This window comes from Passer domesticus, chromosome 5 (assembly GCF_036417665.1).
Source record: "Passer domesticus isolate bPasDom1 chromosome 5, bPasDom1.hap1, whole genome shotgun sequence".
Classification (NCBI taxonomy): domain Eukaryota; kingdom Metazoa; phylum Chordata; class Aves; order Passeriformes; family Passeridae; genus Passer; species Passer domesticus.
This window is the reverse complement of record NC_087478.1, coordinates 7,431,017-7,449,450: the sequence shown is the minus strand read 5'-3', so window position 1 is coordinate 7,449,450 and position 18,434 is coordinate 7,431,017. Positions and strand designations below refer to the sequence as shown.

The following is an 18,434-nucleotide window of genomic DNA, read 5'->3' as shown; positions in this document are numbered from 1 at the left end:
CTGATGCCACATAGATATTTCCTGACACATTTTCCTCCTCCAGTTTCTCTTCAGTGGAAAGTAAGCCTCTGCCTTTTATTAAGGCTTTAAAAAATGAAATGAAAGCATAGGCTTAGAGATAAAATAAAATGCAGGGAGTAGCACTCAGAGGCTGAGCCTGCATGCTACAGTTAGAAAATTAATTGAGTCAATAGTAATGGGAGAGAGGCAGGAGTAAAATGGGGTCCAACAGGGGTGTCTTCTCTTGTGTTATGTGCCCTGGATCATGCAGGATGCTCTGTGGTACCTGAAGTTCCAACATCAAAGAGTGGAACGATTTGTTCCCAGCTGGCAAAACTGTGGAAGTGGCAATCACAAGCTAAATGGAAGTTAAACTCAGCAGAGCAGCTGCAGGAGCTGATGAAAAGACTTTTGAACACCAGCTTGCTTTATGCCTTATATGTTCCTCTCCCTGATTTCATAGCTAAACTGGTCCTTACAGTCCCACAGTACAGGATGGAAAATCCAGTACAGGATGGAAAGGCAAGGCAAGGCAGAAGGGAAAGGTCCAAAACAACTTTCTGTTTACTGCCACTAATGTCTTCCCATGCCCTGCTGTTTAATTATTCCTGTCTATTTCTGTCTTTTAGACTATATAATCTTTCAATCTTTGTGAAAAAGATTCTTTCTTATTTGAGAGATATTACCTTGGGGCCTTAAACACCAGGAACATTGGACATAACAGCAAAGGGAGCTTTTTTTTTTTTTTTTCCAAAATCTGAATCTCAGTGCATACAGCAGAAAGATAGCGAGGACTGAGAGTAGCAATGGATGAAGGTGTAAGGTTTGGAGAGTGAAAAAGGAGAGGGGGCAGAAAAAAGTCATTGTTTGACTGATCTTAAACAGTTTGTATCTTTTGACATTCTAGGTTTTGAAGGACACAATGTAGGAAACAAGATGACTTTGCAGTCAATGCTGTAACTCAATGCTGGGGGCAAGAAATTAGGAATAATTTTTTTTCATCATATCTATTCAATACTAAAGGCTCAATCCCAAAGTGTGCAAGGGGAGGGCTAAGATTCTGTGTCTCCTGACCAAAATTTCCTTTACTTCATTTTTTTGGAATAACATTTCTCCTTGACTCAGTATACCTGTGTCTGCGAATAATCTATATTTTCATGATTTTTTGTCCAGGAGGGGAGAGATTATAGTATGGCTTGTGTGACTGTAAAATCACACTGTGTCCTGTCCCAACTTCTGAGCAAAGTGTTAAGCACTGGCACTATCACTAGGAAGAGATCAGAAGGTGTGATCTCATTTATATGAAGCTTAACAGCAATAGATGTGATGCCTGACACTTTTCTCTAGCAGTAAATTTTCCTCCAGCTGACAAGAGTACAGCTGTTTTGAAAAGAATAGAACTGCTGTTTTAAAAAGTTAAATGCTGCCTAACTGCTTAACTTTTAAACTGTATATGATTCTTTCTTGCAGATATAAGCCAAAAGGGCATATACTTGCCTGATGTTTGAAAAAAAAACCCAATGTTTTAAAATGTATTTGTTGCCAAAGCATGCATAAATCTCATGTATTACTATGGAAAGGTAAGAATCAGTAACTCTTTCTAGAGCAATAAAAAGTTTATTTTATGTTCCATTCTCTCTAATAATGGCTGCTGTTACTTGGTATCTCTGTTGGCAATAAAAATGGCACAAAATAATCTCTATCAAATGTGCAAGTCCAGCACACAGCTTTTTACATCAAATGTGCCTGCTTAGAAAAAATTGCAACTCCCTTCCAATGATAGCAAAAAATTTCCAGGAACATTGGATGTAGATCAGAGCTGAGAGTAAGGAAATAACAGACTTGTAAAAGTCAGTATCTGCACATAGAAATGGCACTCTACAAAAACCAGAAATATATATAAAAATATCCCTATGAAACATTTTTTGTTTAAATGGCACCTTTGTGAACCAAATTTGTTGCAGGATCTGCTGTCAACAACAGAGTATCAGAAAGAGGAAGGGCCTTTTTTGAAACAGAGTTCACAGAATAACTACCCACATACAAGATTTGTTTCAGAAAAGGTTGAGAACCTGAAAACATTCTTTCTTTCTCCTTTGCTGAGTGCATTTACAATTTACATTGCAGAAAAAAAGAAAGATATTTAAGTGAATTGTGAGTAATTTATGTCAGCAGGATTAATTCTTCTCAAGTTTTTATCTCATTCTTTTCTTCCTGAATTTAATTAAAAAGCACGGAATAGAAAAAAAATTGTATGTACGGAAATGTGACATGGGGGAAAACTAATATGGAAAACTTTGATCTTGTTTTTCCTTTCCAAATTCAATCCCATCTGAAAGGGATGGAGAAGGAAGAACCTTGACTCATGTTTTCAAATAAATTTTTAGAAAACAATCTGCAAAAATTACAGCAAAGTTTATTCTGTGCTGGTGTCTCAGTTATATGCAGTATTTATACAATATATATCTATGCATATATCCATATATATATATATATATATGTATTTTTAGGTACTTTAAAATAACTTCGGCAAATTATGCTGTCCCCTTAATTTCTGTTTTTTTCACTTATTAGCCCAAATTCCCTACTATGACTGTTCTTAAGTTGAAACATACTAACATCTCTTTTATTGTTGGTATTTCAACTTTATACCTCCTTTATATCTAAATCACCATTAAGACTTGAAGACTTAAACATACCTACAGCAGCCTGAACTGTACAAGCTGGTTCTCAATTGATCAATCTGTAAATGAAATTGAATTCTGACTGACTGATGGACAGGTTAATGAGAGAAAAGCAGAGAACACTTATCGCATGTGTTCCCCTCCACTAGGTTTATGAAGACATATTTATACTCAGGCATGTTTTCTAAAAGGCAAAGATCTGGATCTGACTTCCAGCTGTATCCACCTTCTGATTCAAATTTCTTTGCAACAAAATTTACAGTACCTTTATTTCAGAAGATGTTTTACCCATATCAGGCAAACTCTCTAGCAGAGTACATTACAGCTTCAGAAAAACATACTACATTGTATTTTCATGTCTGTCTTCTCCTTCAATAAATTATTCTCTGAGTTTAAATGAAATCCCTAAAGTATTAGTGATAAAAACCAGAACTGTTCTTGTTGTTCCTCACAAGATCTACCAGACCCACCAAGGCCTGTCCCGCTCTCCAGAGTGCAATAATGTTGAGATGGCATCACTGTGTTCTGCAATTCCTTGTGCAGATAAAACAGAGGCTTTTTCCTTAGGTCACACTTACCCTACTTCCAGTCCTGCATCTAATGTTCAAGGATCTTTTCCAGAGGACAGTGGATGTATTGAACTCCATGCAGATTTTATGGAAATCATATAGAAAGAGCTTTGTGAATGCTTTCATTTAATAATGCATGAAAATTAATTATTACTTTATACCTTTATACATGGTCAGCTTATGAAAACCCCTTATATTTTCATGTCCTTTGACTGTGTGAAGTATTTGCATATTATCCATGTCTTCTGAAAAAGGTTTTGAAGACAAGGCTGGAATCAGTACTGCCCATTAAGTACATTGTGGTAGTGCAGTCAAAAGCCATAAACAATTCTTCTCATTAATAGATTGTGATCCTTTGTCTTTCATTTAGCTAAAGAACAGTTAAACACACAAATGTTAACAACAAGAGTAGGTCAGTGGCCCACAGTCAGACCTTCAGTTCATGGCAACAATGACACAGCTGACAGGAACAAACTACTAATTTACAAGACCAAGTTACTTTTTATTTGAAACTAGGATTCTGAGAGAATTTCAGTGTCAATCCCAAATAGTTATGGATGTGGACCATTGTGTTTTCAACAAAGAATTCAAATTGTGTTGAAAGCAAAACTTTATAAATGTTTTTGTTATATCAGAAGTAAAGTTCTCAATATAAAAGTAGTGTTGAAAGAAATTTAATCAATATCAAAACAATGGAGAATAGAACCAAATAAAAGGACTTTGCTAAGTGAAGGGAAAGCAAACACCTGAATTCTGGTCAATTAGTTTACCAAATTTGAAATTTTGGCTGGATCTCTGGTTTGCTTATAGCTACAACACTTTTGCATGAACAGGAAGAATGTTCAAGTTCAAATAAAAGCACCAATTTAATTTCATTTGTTGGGAAAATGTGAAGATTTCTTTGTGAATCTCTTCATATTTTTATTTGATCACAAATTAGTACAGATTAACTTTCACATTATGATCAATGTTACTTGCTATTCTTATTCTTTTACAAGAATGAAGCCAAACCAAAACAGCATTTTTGTTCTTCTTGTGTGTCATGTTTAAAATTAATTCATTAGCAGCTGTCAGCCCCCAAGGAAGACTGTCAACACTGATGAAGACAACATCTAAAGGTTTTATCTTACTTTCATTTATCTCTTGTCCCCAGAAGGTATGAATCCATTTAAAAAAAAAGAAACTCCAAAGTAATGACTGCTTTTGTCTTTTGTTTAAATGTATTTAGAAAGTAGCTGTTCAGGCATGAATGTTGGCTCCAAATGTCAATGACACCTGTTTTGTTAAACAAAAAGGACCAAGGAAAGAGTTACAAGGCTGAACTTTACCACAGGTCTCTATGCTACTGTTTCCATGAAATATTACTTCCCAACAAAAATGCTGATCTGATTTATTACATGTGCAATAAAATGTGCATTCCTTAGTTAGACAATATTGCAGAAAACAATGCTATGTTTTTAAAAATTTTAGCGCAAAATGAGGCAAGGCAAATATCTTAGGGGAAATGTTTATGTAAGGGGGTTGAAATAATGAAATAGTTACTATGGCTATAGATTTTCACTGTAATTTTCAGTCACTAACCTATGCACATGAAAAAACTAGAACTGCTGAAAGGCCAATACAAAGGGCCAAAGTATATTCCTGGATTTACCTAGCAAGTTAGATATTAAGGCTTTGAACACATAAATGACTTAGAGTTGGACACCTGGTCCATGAAAAATCAGACAGATGCCTAAGTGTTCTAAACATTAAAGGAGACAATTATATGCTTTTAGAAGACATTTAATGCTTTTAGAAGATGTCACAGTCTTTCCCCTTATTGGACAGAATAATCTAAAATAGGAAACTTGGAGGAGGATTTTTGGAAATCATAATGTTACATTTATGTAGTTGCATTTTAGATGGCCTAAAATTCTGCTCAAGTGAAATTTAGGCTCTGAATAATCTCAATAGTCTAGAATTTAGTGTCAGATGATTGCTTGTTCTTTTGTAGTACTTCCATTGATTTTAAAATAATATTTGACAGAAACAGCATTCATTTGCTGGACACAGGAAATTCCCATTCATTCAGAGTTATTGCTGATGTTCTTACAGAGTTTCACATCATTAAATTGCCACTTCAACATAATAGACAGAATAGTTTCCACTAACTTCAGCGGAAAATTTAATACACTGCCTATGCAAGAATTCAAAAGTTAATGGAGGATTCCTTGCAAAGTCGAGTACTATACACTTAGATAAAACCTATTTTGCATTCAACATTTCTTTTAGCTAAAAATTCAGGGCTTGTTGCTATATATGCATTCTGTATTATGTTTGTTTTATATATGTGTGTACAGTACTCCCACTGAAAACATTTTTACAAAATGTGTTGATGTTAAAGATTTCTCCACTCGATTTTTTGTTCAGATGGGGCTCAGTGGTCCCTCTGCTGGGACTGCCAATTTTGACAACACCCAGTGCAGAGCATGGAAATGCAGCCTCCTCTCTTCTTGTACTGGTGTTGGCTCAAGAAGAGGAGGAACATTTGAGTTTGTGGGTTGAGGCTAAGGAACTTCCCAGACTCACTGTTCTTACCCACAGAAAACAGATAAAATTCACTGAAATGATGTATATAAAACATCTTGAAACTCAGTTGAGAAAAGACATTAGCAGAAAAATAAGGTATATATTAGCAAATTTTTAGCTGGATTATTTTATAAATGTATTGAACAAATAATTTGTTTCTAAAGACCAACTTTCTTCTATTTCTCTTTACCACTTCAGTTTTCAAAGTATTGCAATGTAAAACTTTTTAATGAGTTCTAATTTAATGAGTAATATTTCAATACCATGAACAATGCTGCAGTCAAGATACAATTGGAGGCTCAAGTGTCATATTTTCTGCTAAAAATAGTAATCATAATGTTTCTTTGCTGGTGCTGTAATAATGCATCTTTGCTTATGTTTCAGTAAGTGTAATTTTAGAATGTCATTTTAAAATGCTACTGTTTTTACTTCCAAACTCAAGTATCTATGGTTATGAATAGATACTTCCATTGAAAGCACTTGCAGAACTCTCAGAGCTTCAAAGGGCAGCATTTCTATGGATTATACTAATGCCATATGTGTTCTCTTTGTTTTCTATTTGAAACTGAATATGATATTAATAAAATAAAAATGGAATTTTTTGGCCTGTATGAAAATGAAGGTCATTGAAGAAAGGAAAATTCTTTGAACTAGCTTTATTTTATATAAACAAGAATTTGCAGTATATTCCTGTTTATGTTCTGAATTATTCATTAAGTTTGAGGAGAAGTATTTATCAATCATAATCTAACTGGCCTCACTACATAGTTAATGTCACTTGGACTGGCATGGAAGAAAGTTTTAGTCAGGATGAATACAAATGAGAGAATGACACAACCTACCTCCAGACATAAATTCCCCAAGAAAGAAAAAGGATCCTTTACATAAGTGGATGTTATTTAGCTGATTACTCTGAAAAAAAAGTTTCCAAAAGGTTACTGGGCAAGACATTCTTTGAGTTTGTAATTTCTTCTTGTGCTCAAAACAATGGCGATCCCTGTAACTGATTAGTAAGAAATACAGACAAATGCACCTTGTTATGTAAAAGAGCCCTTCATTTGCCTGCTGTAATCCTACTTATGCATCTGTATGTAATTACAGAAGTGGCACCTAACTTTGAACTCCGAGTCCCATGAGAAGGACTGGTTCCTCAAGGTGCCAAACAAAAATAAGGATGTCAAACACATGTTGGCACAAGTATACCCTTTCTTCTCTTTGTGGATCAAAACTATCATTTTGCTAGTGGCATCTGGAGACAAGGAAAAAATGTATTTTGAAGCCAAATTTATAATATTATGGCTCCAGTTTCTCCAGCAATATGTAATTCTACCTAACCCCACCTCTTTTTTCCTCTTAAAAATCTACTGATTGCACGCTTAAATTTATATACATTAAAAATATTCTCATCCTGCATTTTTATTAAGTTAAAGCAGACACTATGTAAATATCTGCTTGATACTCTTTCAAAAGTATAATCTTTAAGGGGGAGACTGGGAAAATGGCAGTGATTTTTCACCTTTATTTTGATCCTTATTTATAATGTCTTATCCGTTTATATAGTTCTACAAATGTAAATCTGTCTCTCTTGTCTGCTAATTTAAGGATATCTCTGCCACCAGAGTGGTATCATTTTCAAGTGGATTTGGAAACTGTCCATTCTGTTTTGCTGACAATGTTAGATGCCAAGTTTACCAGAAAAGACAGACCCATGGTTACTGAACAGATTAATCTTAATCTGCCTATAGATCTTTTTATTATCCAGTACTCTCCAGAGAAAAAGGAAGATTAAATAAATCTCCCTTCTAGATACGAGTGTAAAATGTGCACAGAAAATTGCACATTTGCAATTATTATGCCAAAACCTCCCATTTTTACCCTCTCTCGTTTCTTTCAAGAGGATTATGTCTACCTTTGAAGTAGCTTTTATAAGGGCGGAGTCCAAAATGGGTTAAAGTTAATGCTGCTCCAGCTTGAAGGATTTCTGTCTTTTTTATTGCCTTCCCTAAGAAAATGTCCTGACATAACAGGCTTTCTTTCAGCATCATTAGCTCTTAACAGGTGGCCAGCATTTGCCACATGTTTTTAAAGCATAACCTCTTTGCAGAGGTTGAGGATCACAAGGAAAGTGCTACAGGAGGCTACATTTAAAATGATGCTTATAAGTGAAACATTACTCCAGGGAACATTTAGAGAAAGCCAACAGTCCTGGGCAGCGGTCATTAAGGTGCTGCTTTGGAAGTTGAACATAAAATGCATGATCACACAGTTGATCACACAAAAAGAGTACCTTAAAAAATCTGGACTAGCCACAGTTTTAACATAGAAAAGTGATGTTGCCTCTTTACAACATTTGAAGAATTAAAGTGATTTTTTTTCTTACTATTTTACAGCACGGGGAATGTTTTTATAAAATATTTGATAAAAATGTTTGGGGTTTTTTTAATAATCCTACTATTCAAGGTAAGCATCACCTTCCCTCTGGGCTCAGTATCTGTAAAATATTACTTACATAAGAGATATTTATTACACACACTTTGCTCCAGTGCTGCTTTTCATGTTTTCTCATGCTATATGTAGCTACTACCCACGTGTTGATATTAACACCAGTGCCTAGGGCCTCAATAGGGATTGTTATTGGATGACATAATGGCTTCCATTTAAATTGACATCCCAACAACTCCTTACATCTGTATTACCCTGCAGTCCCCACTGTCCTCCACAGAGCAGGCCTTCTTTGCACAGGTCACCTGCTGATGTGAACTGAGGAGCTGCCTGCTTCTTTGGCCATGACTGATAGCTGTGCACCACCCAGCACAACGTGGCAATTGTTCCAGAGTGGCTTAATGACACACACAGAAATCTTAGCAAATTTCATTAAGCCTGCACAAGCTATGTGTGTCTCCAGGGAGAAGAGGGAGGAAGAATTAATTCCAACTCTCTTTCCTCCAGGAGATCTTAAAGAATTTTAGCTTTCTAGATAACAACAGGGATGTAAGGAGTTTCAAGAGTTTTCCAGCTATTATATGAAATCAGATAAAAGTCAGTATTATAATCTTATTGCACAACAACTTTTATTGCAATTTAGAGAGAAAATCTGGATAGATGATGAGGTTGGCTATCTCACAGAAGACAAAGTATAGGACTCTTATCACTGAGCATGCTTTCCTAGTATATCTGAACAAGTTGCCTTCTTTCAGTTACCAAAGGGAAAAAAAAAATCTATCCTTTATTTTTTTCTTTTCCACTTTCAGCTGCAATGAAATATGTCTGTTTCACTGGGTGAGCACACCCTCGCATGGGTGTTTCAGAGACTTCCCGTGACACAGTGTGCTGGCATTACAGCATCAGGAATTGTGGGAGGGAATGCCTTTGAACTTCCTTCTCTCTCGTTTGACCCTGAACACCTGCATCCTGGATGGTATCTCTCCAAGTCCGTCATGACAGTTCAATAGGAAATGGTGATCATAACAGATTCACCAAAGTCCTGCACACCAAAAGGAAATAAGGGCAGGTCTCACATGAGCAATAGCTCTTTATGCTGTGCTCTTCAAAAAAGGATAATGTAATTCTGTGAGTAAAAGAACTTCTATAATTGGTGTGAGTTTAACACAAAGCAGTGTACCATCTCTGTTAGCTTTTTTCTTCCAAACACTAGAAGTTTGCTTTAAGAATAAAGCTACATGTAACCATAGGTTTTGCTTTTATATACAATATATGTAACTATATAATTTTTTGAATTAAGGCATATATAACTTTAAAGGTAAAGTCCTTTATGGTTCATGTCAAACATGCCATTAACTGCAGGATTATTTATCATCTAGTAGATCTCATTCCAGTTTCTTGCTTTTCTGAATTTGGAAAGTGCATGTAAGATTTCTAAGGCTGATAAAAGGAAATTGCACAGGTAGTTAAACTATCCCATTGGAGCAGGAAGTGAGCATGAAGAGGTCAAGGAGAAAATACAGGACAGATGGATAATAGCACTGACTTTCGCCCAAGGGGGCAAATATAAATTTGGATGTATGCGCTGAGTGAGCTGGAGAGACAGAACATTTGTCTACCCTGGCAGTCTGAAATTTGCAAGTAAAGTAACCACATGTCTGGCCAGGGAAACTTCAAGGTGAGTGACACAGTAAATGAAACCTGCCAAGATCTTCAATCATTCTCCTGAGGTTCAAAGTTCCACCACAGTGGTTTGATACTGTCTTTGCTTTTAGGCACTGGGCTTCACTGGTCTGGGTTGCCCTTGTATGTTATAACTGTCTAGTTATTTTTGAAGATTGTAGGGTACTTTTAATTAATAAAGCAATATTAATTCTTCAAATGTTCTAAAATGATAGAAGTTTAAAACAAGATAAAAATATTTTCAGGATGTTTTCTGAGAAAGTATGTTAGACAAAGCATGAATACTTATTTCATGATAAATGAAGCAAGAAACAGAAAATGTCTCTACTATTTATAAGGATAAGTAGCTTTCACTCAAGCTATTAAATTTGAGCATTATCAAAAGATTAATATTGGCAAAACACCCCAAGAAAACCAGTGTCTTCCTGAACTTTTTAAAAAGCTCATTATTTTAAAAAGGATATATACTTCACTTAAAGAAGATTTTGAAAAAGAACAATTGTATTTCATTTGTTCTGACCAGAATCTTCAGTTATATAAATAGAGAAATTGTAGAAATGCCTGAAGCTCTTCAGGTGTGGATCTCTGTTTTAATTTAATCTTCAGTCCAACCTTATCTCACTGAGAAAATTCTTTGCAGACCTTTGGGTGATAATTATAACCCTTCAGAAGCATTACTTATGTCCAGTGCAGTCCAAGCACAGAAACAAAATATAACAGTGCATGTCAATATACTTAGATTATATGGCTGGATTAATCCTTTCTCTTCATGCTCCCAAATGGGCAAAATTGTACTTTCCCCATCTTTCCCATGCTTCCATGCTTAAACTATTCATATCTCTATATTCTTAACAATGGATATGCACTGCACACACCAAGTTGAAATTTGCCTTTGTAACTTATATTTTAGTGTTATGGTTATTCTTTGTATGTAATGCATTTGCAATGAAGTGAGCCAAAAGCACTTTTCAAAGTTTCAGCCAAAGGATTACATAGCTTCAGTCCCATGCACACTCTGAGAGAGATTAAAAAGGGATGCTCCTAACATGAGGTAATTCCCCCCACAATGGTAACCCTTAATTAAGAAAGGGGTAACCAAGAACTTGTGAGTTTACTCTGAATAGTCCAAAGGAAGTTTGAGATATTACCGAGGTCTAAAGGAAGTCCAGATATTACTGAGGAAATTGAAAAGTTACTGTGCTTGCTCCTGCTCTGCAGGGTGTGCATGGATCTCCCAAGGGTTACTCAGAATTCACACAGAAGGCTGGGCTGCTGCAAAGAGTTAGGTACTGGGATATGGCCTGGCTGAACACTGGATAGGATGAGCATTTAGATGTTCAGATCAAGGAAGACAAATATCTCAGATGTCAAAGTAGAATGAGGGAGGATTTTTCTGAGCTATTCTCCTGAATACTGCTTTCTTCAATTCCTCGCCAAGAGTGACTCCTGTGAAAATCATTGAAAACAATTTGCATATAAGCTGTTTTTTCTTAATTATTTTAAACACTATTCTATTGAAATTACTTGTATTTAGGATTACTTTAGAAAAACTGTACTCATTGGGAAATAATATTTTTTAATATATTTACTGCTTCTCTCTTTACAGAACTTAAATTTAGCTTCCCTCAGGTATCTTCCTCTGAAGTTGACAACATTCTAAATAACTGGTTCTGGAAAAGAAAAACCTGAGAGGAAAAAAACCCTGCAGGGCAGCCCTGAGAAGCTGAAAAGTCCTTGACCTATAGTAAGCTCTGCTCAGCAACAGCCAAAACATCCGTGTGATATCAGCATTATTCTCATCCTGAATCCAAACCATAGCACTGTGCCAGCTACTAGGAAGAAAATTAACTCTGTCTCAGACGAAACCAGGACAAAAACCTCTTCACTCTTCTGTGCTGAATCAGAGAAGGTCTCACCAACTCAACTGATGTGCTCCTGGAGCTTCACCTGTGACAAAGTTCTGGGGCTTCACAGTCCCTATGATTCATTCTGGATAAGAAAACCAACAATCTTTAGTCAGGGCATTTATCTTTTTGTTTCATTCCACAGTTGTGCTATCCATGTGTTTACCTCATCAGCATTATTAGGAGATATTATTTTTGTATCTGTTACTGCTTTCAGACTGATTTCCAAGTACTTCTCTGAGATGATCAGCAAGCTCTCTATGGACTCTTCCATTCTCTATCCAGTTTTATAAGGTCTATACTTTCTGCATGTATCAATGTATTTCATTAATATTGCTTGGTTTATATCCCACAAATTTAAAAATTACCAATAAAATATTCAGGACAGAGCCTTGAATAATACTGAGTTGGAAAATTTGCATAATTGAAATAGCCAGACTTTGCAAATATTCCCTACAAAAAACACATCTTGTGATAAATTCAAATGCAGCTAGTCACTAAGAACCATTATTAAAAAGTTTGCTCTGATTAACAAAATACATCTATAGTCCCTGGCACATTCTTACTGTATTAAAGTAATTAAAATAGTAATAGAAAACTGATTAAAACTGTGAAAATGAAAGACTGCCATGACACAGAATCTGAAGGGAAAGCATGAAGAGCATAAAGCTAATAGAAGTTATATTGCAATTACAATTGGAAAATAAATTTCAAAAGAATTATCAATGTGATTTACATCTAATTAGCAACAGAGGTCTTGCTTGAACAGGCAAGATAAAAGGTAACACATATATTTATTACAGGAGTTAAACAAAGTAAGATACTTTTTAAAAAGTAGACCTTTTCAGGGATTATAATTTACGTCTTCTATGTCAGAACTTCCAAACATGGCTGGTGTTTCCTGAAAACGCACACAAGCTACAGACACTAGAGGTAGAAGAATAAACATAAAAACATAATGTGTTCAAAGTTTCATTGTTTGTAAACACTGAGAAATTACTACTAGGGTTTGCAGGGCTTTTTGGCCATTATATAGCCAAACATGGATTGTCAAGTGTGATTAGACCATTAAGTATTCTAAGTGTTAAGAAATTTGCCAAGAACCCATCTGGAATCAATAACTACACCCCTTGGACTAAAAAGAATTATATTTTTTCGTTATCAACATTTAATTCAGTTCATGCATTATTAAAGTTTGAAATTACTCAATTGTTTTGACACATTTTTATTATTATCTTTAGAGAAAATTCCACTCAATATGAACACCATACTTACAACAATTTATACCTTGCTGTCTGTAAGACCGGATCAGTCTATCTATGTTTCCATCCACATGCTCTCGGACATTAAGGGAGAGAAATTATAGAGATAAAAATTTTTGCATTGGGATATTACCTCATAGAGCCCTGGAACCACAGCAGGAACTGGGGCTGAGGAAGCTCTGGAAGTGATCTACTCCAACCCTCCAGAAGAGGGTTAACCTCCCAGTAGGATCAGGTGACTCCACCCTCATCCTGCTGAGGTTAGGTTTTCTCTGGAACAGATGACTTTCTGCTGACAGAATCCAACTGGACTTTTGATGTTTCTTGAACCAAATAAATATATCCCCCATCAGCCTTCTCTTACGCTGGTAGCTCACTCATTCTCTCCTGTACTATGTATTACAACCCTCTAACCTTCACCACCTGCAGGGGAATCTCTGCTTTGGCTCCTGCAACAGCTCCTCACCTCCATCTGCACTGACCTGGGTCTGCAGGGGTGTTTCTCTTACATATTCTCTCTTCGTTCTCTGGTTGTAACTGATGTGTTGTTATTTGGGCTTTTCCCACCCCTTATGTACCTGCTGGGCCAGTGGTGGACCTGTCTTGAGCCCTCTGGCACTGGCTCCCTCAAACTTGGGGAAAATTTCTGGTGGCTTCTCACAGAAACCCCAGCTGTAGCTCTCATCCCACCCCTGCAAACCTTGCAATTCCAACCAAATACAAGTTGACATTGTTACATGAATCTCAATATGCTTATGTCTGTCAAAAAATTTACATTTTTCAATAAAAAAAAACCCAGATATTTTCTATTTTCTAGATTCATAAAAAAAGTCAGGCAGTAAATAAAAATTCCTTTTTAGAGAATTTGAGAAAAAATAGCTTCAAAAGAAACATGAGAAACACTGAGACCTTAATTCTCTTATGGGTGTTTTCTAAATCATAAACTCTGCAGTAACACTTCCTCCAAAAACTCAGTCAAATTATTTTCATATTAATCTGAAGAAAATTTGACTTTAAACATCAGTACTTCTTAGTGCAGAAATTTGCATTCTGCTTGTCTCTTTTCAGTATAAGCAGCCTAACTAAAACTTGTTGGGCAGTGACTAATATGCACCTGCAAGAGCGAAATGTAGGAAATAGGTTCTGTAAAACAACACTGACAAGAGAACACATTCTAACTTTTTGTTGCTGAATGTCTAGTAGAGGGAATCCCCTAGGATATGCATAAAATACTTTGAGGTATGAGAAACATCTAATTGTAATTACTCTTAAATTTTACCGAGTATAGTAAATAACAGGTAAAAAGATTAAGGTACCTAAGTCAAAGTTTACAGAGCTTATATTTTAAAACTAGAGCAAAAAGCAAAGAATGTCAGTACACAATAATTTTGATTATACTGTTTTCCTCTTTCTTTTCACTGCTTCTCAATAGTCACTGTTTCTATACAAATATTGAATATAATGTATTTAACCAGTAGTTAGTTTCCCACTTTAAATGTAAAAGGCTAATGTGTTTTCTTGAATGTCTTGTTTCTTGTACATTTTTTTCACATACACAGACAATTCATGAAATATTCATACTGTATCTGACACATCCATGAGAAGAACAGAATCCTACCATATGTTTAAAATACATTATAATACAAAAGGTCATGAAAAGTTGTCAGTTTTTGAATACTGTCACTTTTTTAAATGTGTGCAGTACGTTTCACCAGACATATAACATATGCGGGATATGGAAAACTCACATTGTTTCCTTATGGGTATCTCTGCTCTCAACAATCTTCAAAAAGATGACTCAAATGACTTAAATGTAATAGATTAGGATCATCTTACAGGCTGGCTGGTAGCATTAGGAACTGGAGCAGTCACAAATGGACTGCTCCATAAAGTGGCTGAAATTACAGCTGCTATAACTTATAATGGGACCCCAGGAATCTCAGTGAACCATTTCTCCCATGAAGGCCAAATGCTGGAAGTCATTTTGCATCGAGTCTCTTTAAGCAAGCATGAGGAGAAATGAGATAAGCACTACTGTGGTATGGAAGCCCAATGCTCACCATGTTTTGAAGTGCCACCCCTCAAAAATAAGATGCATCAGAGAATAGAAAGCTGAAATATTTTAAATTCTGTGCTAGAGGAGAGCCTTGCTCCTCCATGAGAAGCAGGGTTTTAACAGGACTCTGCTGCACCTTATACCTCCCTCCAGTCTTATGTAGGAAGTTCTTGTTTTGGAAGGGCAACAGACCAGAGTCACTAAAGCCTTTGGCCACCATCATTTCATGGTCTTTATGGAGCATCACTGCCCTCTTCTGGGACTCACACTTTATAGGGCTGTGTAGCACTAGAGGACATAGGCCCCATATATTGACTTCATTCCATATTCTCCTTTAGAGACTATTACCTGCTAAGTGTCTTACTCCTCTTGGATTCCAGTATAAGTAACTGTCTGATTAAAACCAGCTATTTCTATAGTCCCTGGTTCTATTTTCCCTAAATTGCCTCATTATCAACTGCTTAATTGTGTAATTGATCTCAAATACTTTAAATTACCACTCTTGATTATTTAATGTTTAATTACCTTACTTGTTGCAGAGCTGATTGCCCTCACATTTAGTCTTTTATTCCCTAATAAATTTCATAGTTGCCTATTTTCTTCAACCCACTGTGTTCTATCCTCTGATGTGAAGTCCCTGTCCTTCTATTGTACTTAATAACTTCATTCCCAGGTGGTTTTTTAACCTTTTTTGTTTTTTCACCAGTGTAATTCGGCTCTTTGCTTGCTCCACTAAAAATATTTTGCTAGCTCTCAAATTTACTTTTATGCTGTCTGAGAATAATTTGTTGTGAGCTCTGCAGCATTCTTGAAGCAACTCTTTCATTGTTAACTCATTATTGACTTTGATGACCTTCCCAGAATCTCCCTATTCTCATTATACAGTCTCAGGAGATTATGCTCTTGGCAAATGTACTTCTTGTCTCCTTTAGATTAGGCGCTTCTATCTCTTTTCCAGGATCTAATTCTCAGGGGATTTCTGAATGCCAGACCATAAAAAAGCTTTGACTATCAAAAAAGTTTGTTACACCAGTTTTTTATGAGCTGACAAAGTTTGGCCAAATTTACCATTTCCTTGCCAATTACGAGTTGCAACAGCAAAACCTGCTTGTTTTGTGTGTTACGTGGATTTCAGAAACTTATTTAAAAAAAAAAAAGCACTTCAGCAAAGCTTGTACAGGATAGAAAGCTAAAATAATATAACATGAAAGATTCTCACATAGGTCTATAATTAATTAAAATATGAGGCAGAGTGAATGGTCAGTTTTTGTAATGAATAACAATTGCAGGTTGATTTCTGCATGAAACCTAATGTCTTTCCTTGTGGTTTGCATATATTCAGAAACTATGTGTAGAAAGAAGCAGCTGCTGAGATGATAAAGTTTACTGATGCTGCTAAATTATTCAGGGCAGTACAGACAAAAATCTGTGGAGCAGAACTGCATGAGACCCTTACTAGGGAAAGTGACTGAACATTAGAATGGCAGACAAAATTCATTGCAGATGGATGCACCAATTCATTAGTGGTGCACATGAGAAAAACAATTCTGACCTTGCTAATAAAGTAATGGTCTCTGTCCCCAGGGGCAAGATCTTGGAAGTATGATATGTATTTTTGTGAAAATAAGGTATCAGTGATCAGAAGTAGGCAAAAAAAAACATTGACATTATTAGGGAAGAGATAGAGAATAACCAAAGAGAAATCCTGAATGTAAGTCTAGGTATCTCTCAAGTTCCCTCCTCCTGGAAAAACAGAAAAACTAGAAAGATCAGAGGAACATTTGATAGAAAGAATTAAAGGAAAACAAAAGAAGCAAGACAAAACCCAGCATGATAGAAGTCTATAGAACAAGGTATGAGGAAATTCCGGAGTCACTTTTCATTGCATTAACTTGGCTTTTGACCTAAGACAGTTGCTGACTAAAGAAGTCCCTGATGCAAAAGTTGCTTACAGCTGTGTGGTTATTCTGGAGAAATGCTGTATTGTCTTGTAGGTACCTGTGATTTAGCCATTAATGAAGACAGGTACTGGCCTAGATGTACTTATAATCTAACTTAATTTAACTTGTTCTTACATCTTGAAAAGCTTCCTCATCTTATATTATCATTAAAGTTGAAATTTTTGAATTTAAATTTCATTGATTCATTAGTAATGGATTCTCATTTTCTCTGGTTAGATTTCTTTTAATTTTCTGTTTAGATTAGGATCATGGTTTCCAAGAAAAAGCTTAAAAATTCTTCATGTTTTTATACTTGACTGCATTTTGTGATCACTTCCTTTTGTGAGACTAACTAAGGACAAGATTCTATAAAAGTCAGAAAAAGCAAGCTCTGCAGAATATTCCTTTTTTGTCGTTGAAATACCTAGGTTGAATTGTAGGACTTAGCTCCAGACTTAAAGTGTTTCTGCTCTTGATTTTGAAAAAGTGTGTAGAACCCACAGCTACTACAGAAGTCAATCACTGCTGTGGGAACTTAGGACTTCTCCAAGTAGGTCACTGGATATTATTGATTTTGTGGGAAGAGGCTGGTCTAGAACATACCAGTTCTATTAATTTTCTGTAAAGTTAACCTTCACTATTCAGCCATTTTTTAAATGTTCACTTTTCAGAATTTCCTTGCAAAAAAAAGTAGTAAATACTTAATTCTGCTCAGAATTTCATCAGAATTTTCTTTGAATAAAGAATTCTGAGCTCCAGCTAAACTGCATAAATAATCATCAAAATGCAAACATAATATTCCAGATTCTTTCATTACCTGGTGATGCCAAATGCAGTTTAGGAAAAAAGAACCAAAACAGATTAGAATCAACTCTGGCCTCAATAATACTATTACAATTCTGCAGTATTTCTGCTGGTCTCAACTTGGATATAAAACAGACCAAAATTCTGGCCAATCAATATAAAGATAATATTATAGCAATGAGTTCAGAAAAAGCTTCATGTTTCAACACAGCTCAGGACAAATGGATGGATAAGACTTTTGTTGATTATGAAAGAAATAATTTTAAGAACCATACCCAAGACCAGGTTACTGAGTATATGGAAAGTCTAACCCCGTTTTTCACTCTCCTCAAAATCACTTACAAGTTTGTATTTCACTTCCTTTTTAATGGAAAACTTATTTAAATAATCCTGGGTTTAAAAACCCATAAAGATTTATAAAGCAGGACATTAAAAAGAGATATAGTTATTCTGTTTAAATTTTTAATTACTAGAAAATTGTCTAGAAACATGACAACAAATACCACGAATTGTGCAGGAACA

The 18,434-nt window shown here is 35.5% G+C and overlaps 1 long non-coding RNA gene across 1 annotated transcript; it reads right to left on the bottom strand.

The window, feature by feature from the left end:
* Positions 1-3,449: 3,449 nt before the first annotated feature.
* Positions 3,450-13,485, bottom strand: LOC135301233 (uncharacterized). Its single transcript, XR_010362967.1, has 4 exons — positions 13,246-13,485; positions 6,664-6,733; positions 4,384-4,528; positions 3,450-3,623 (listed from the first exon to the last, which is right to left on the bottom strand). It is a non-coding gene; the product is annotated as an uncharacterized LOC135301233 (long non-coding RNA).
* Between the last annotated feature and the right edge of the window lie 4,949 nt (positions 13,486-18,434).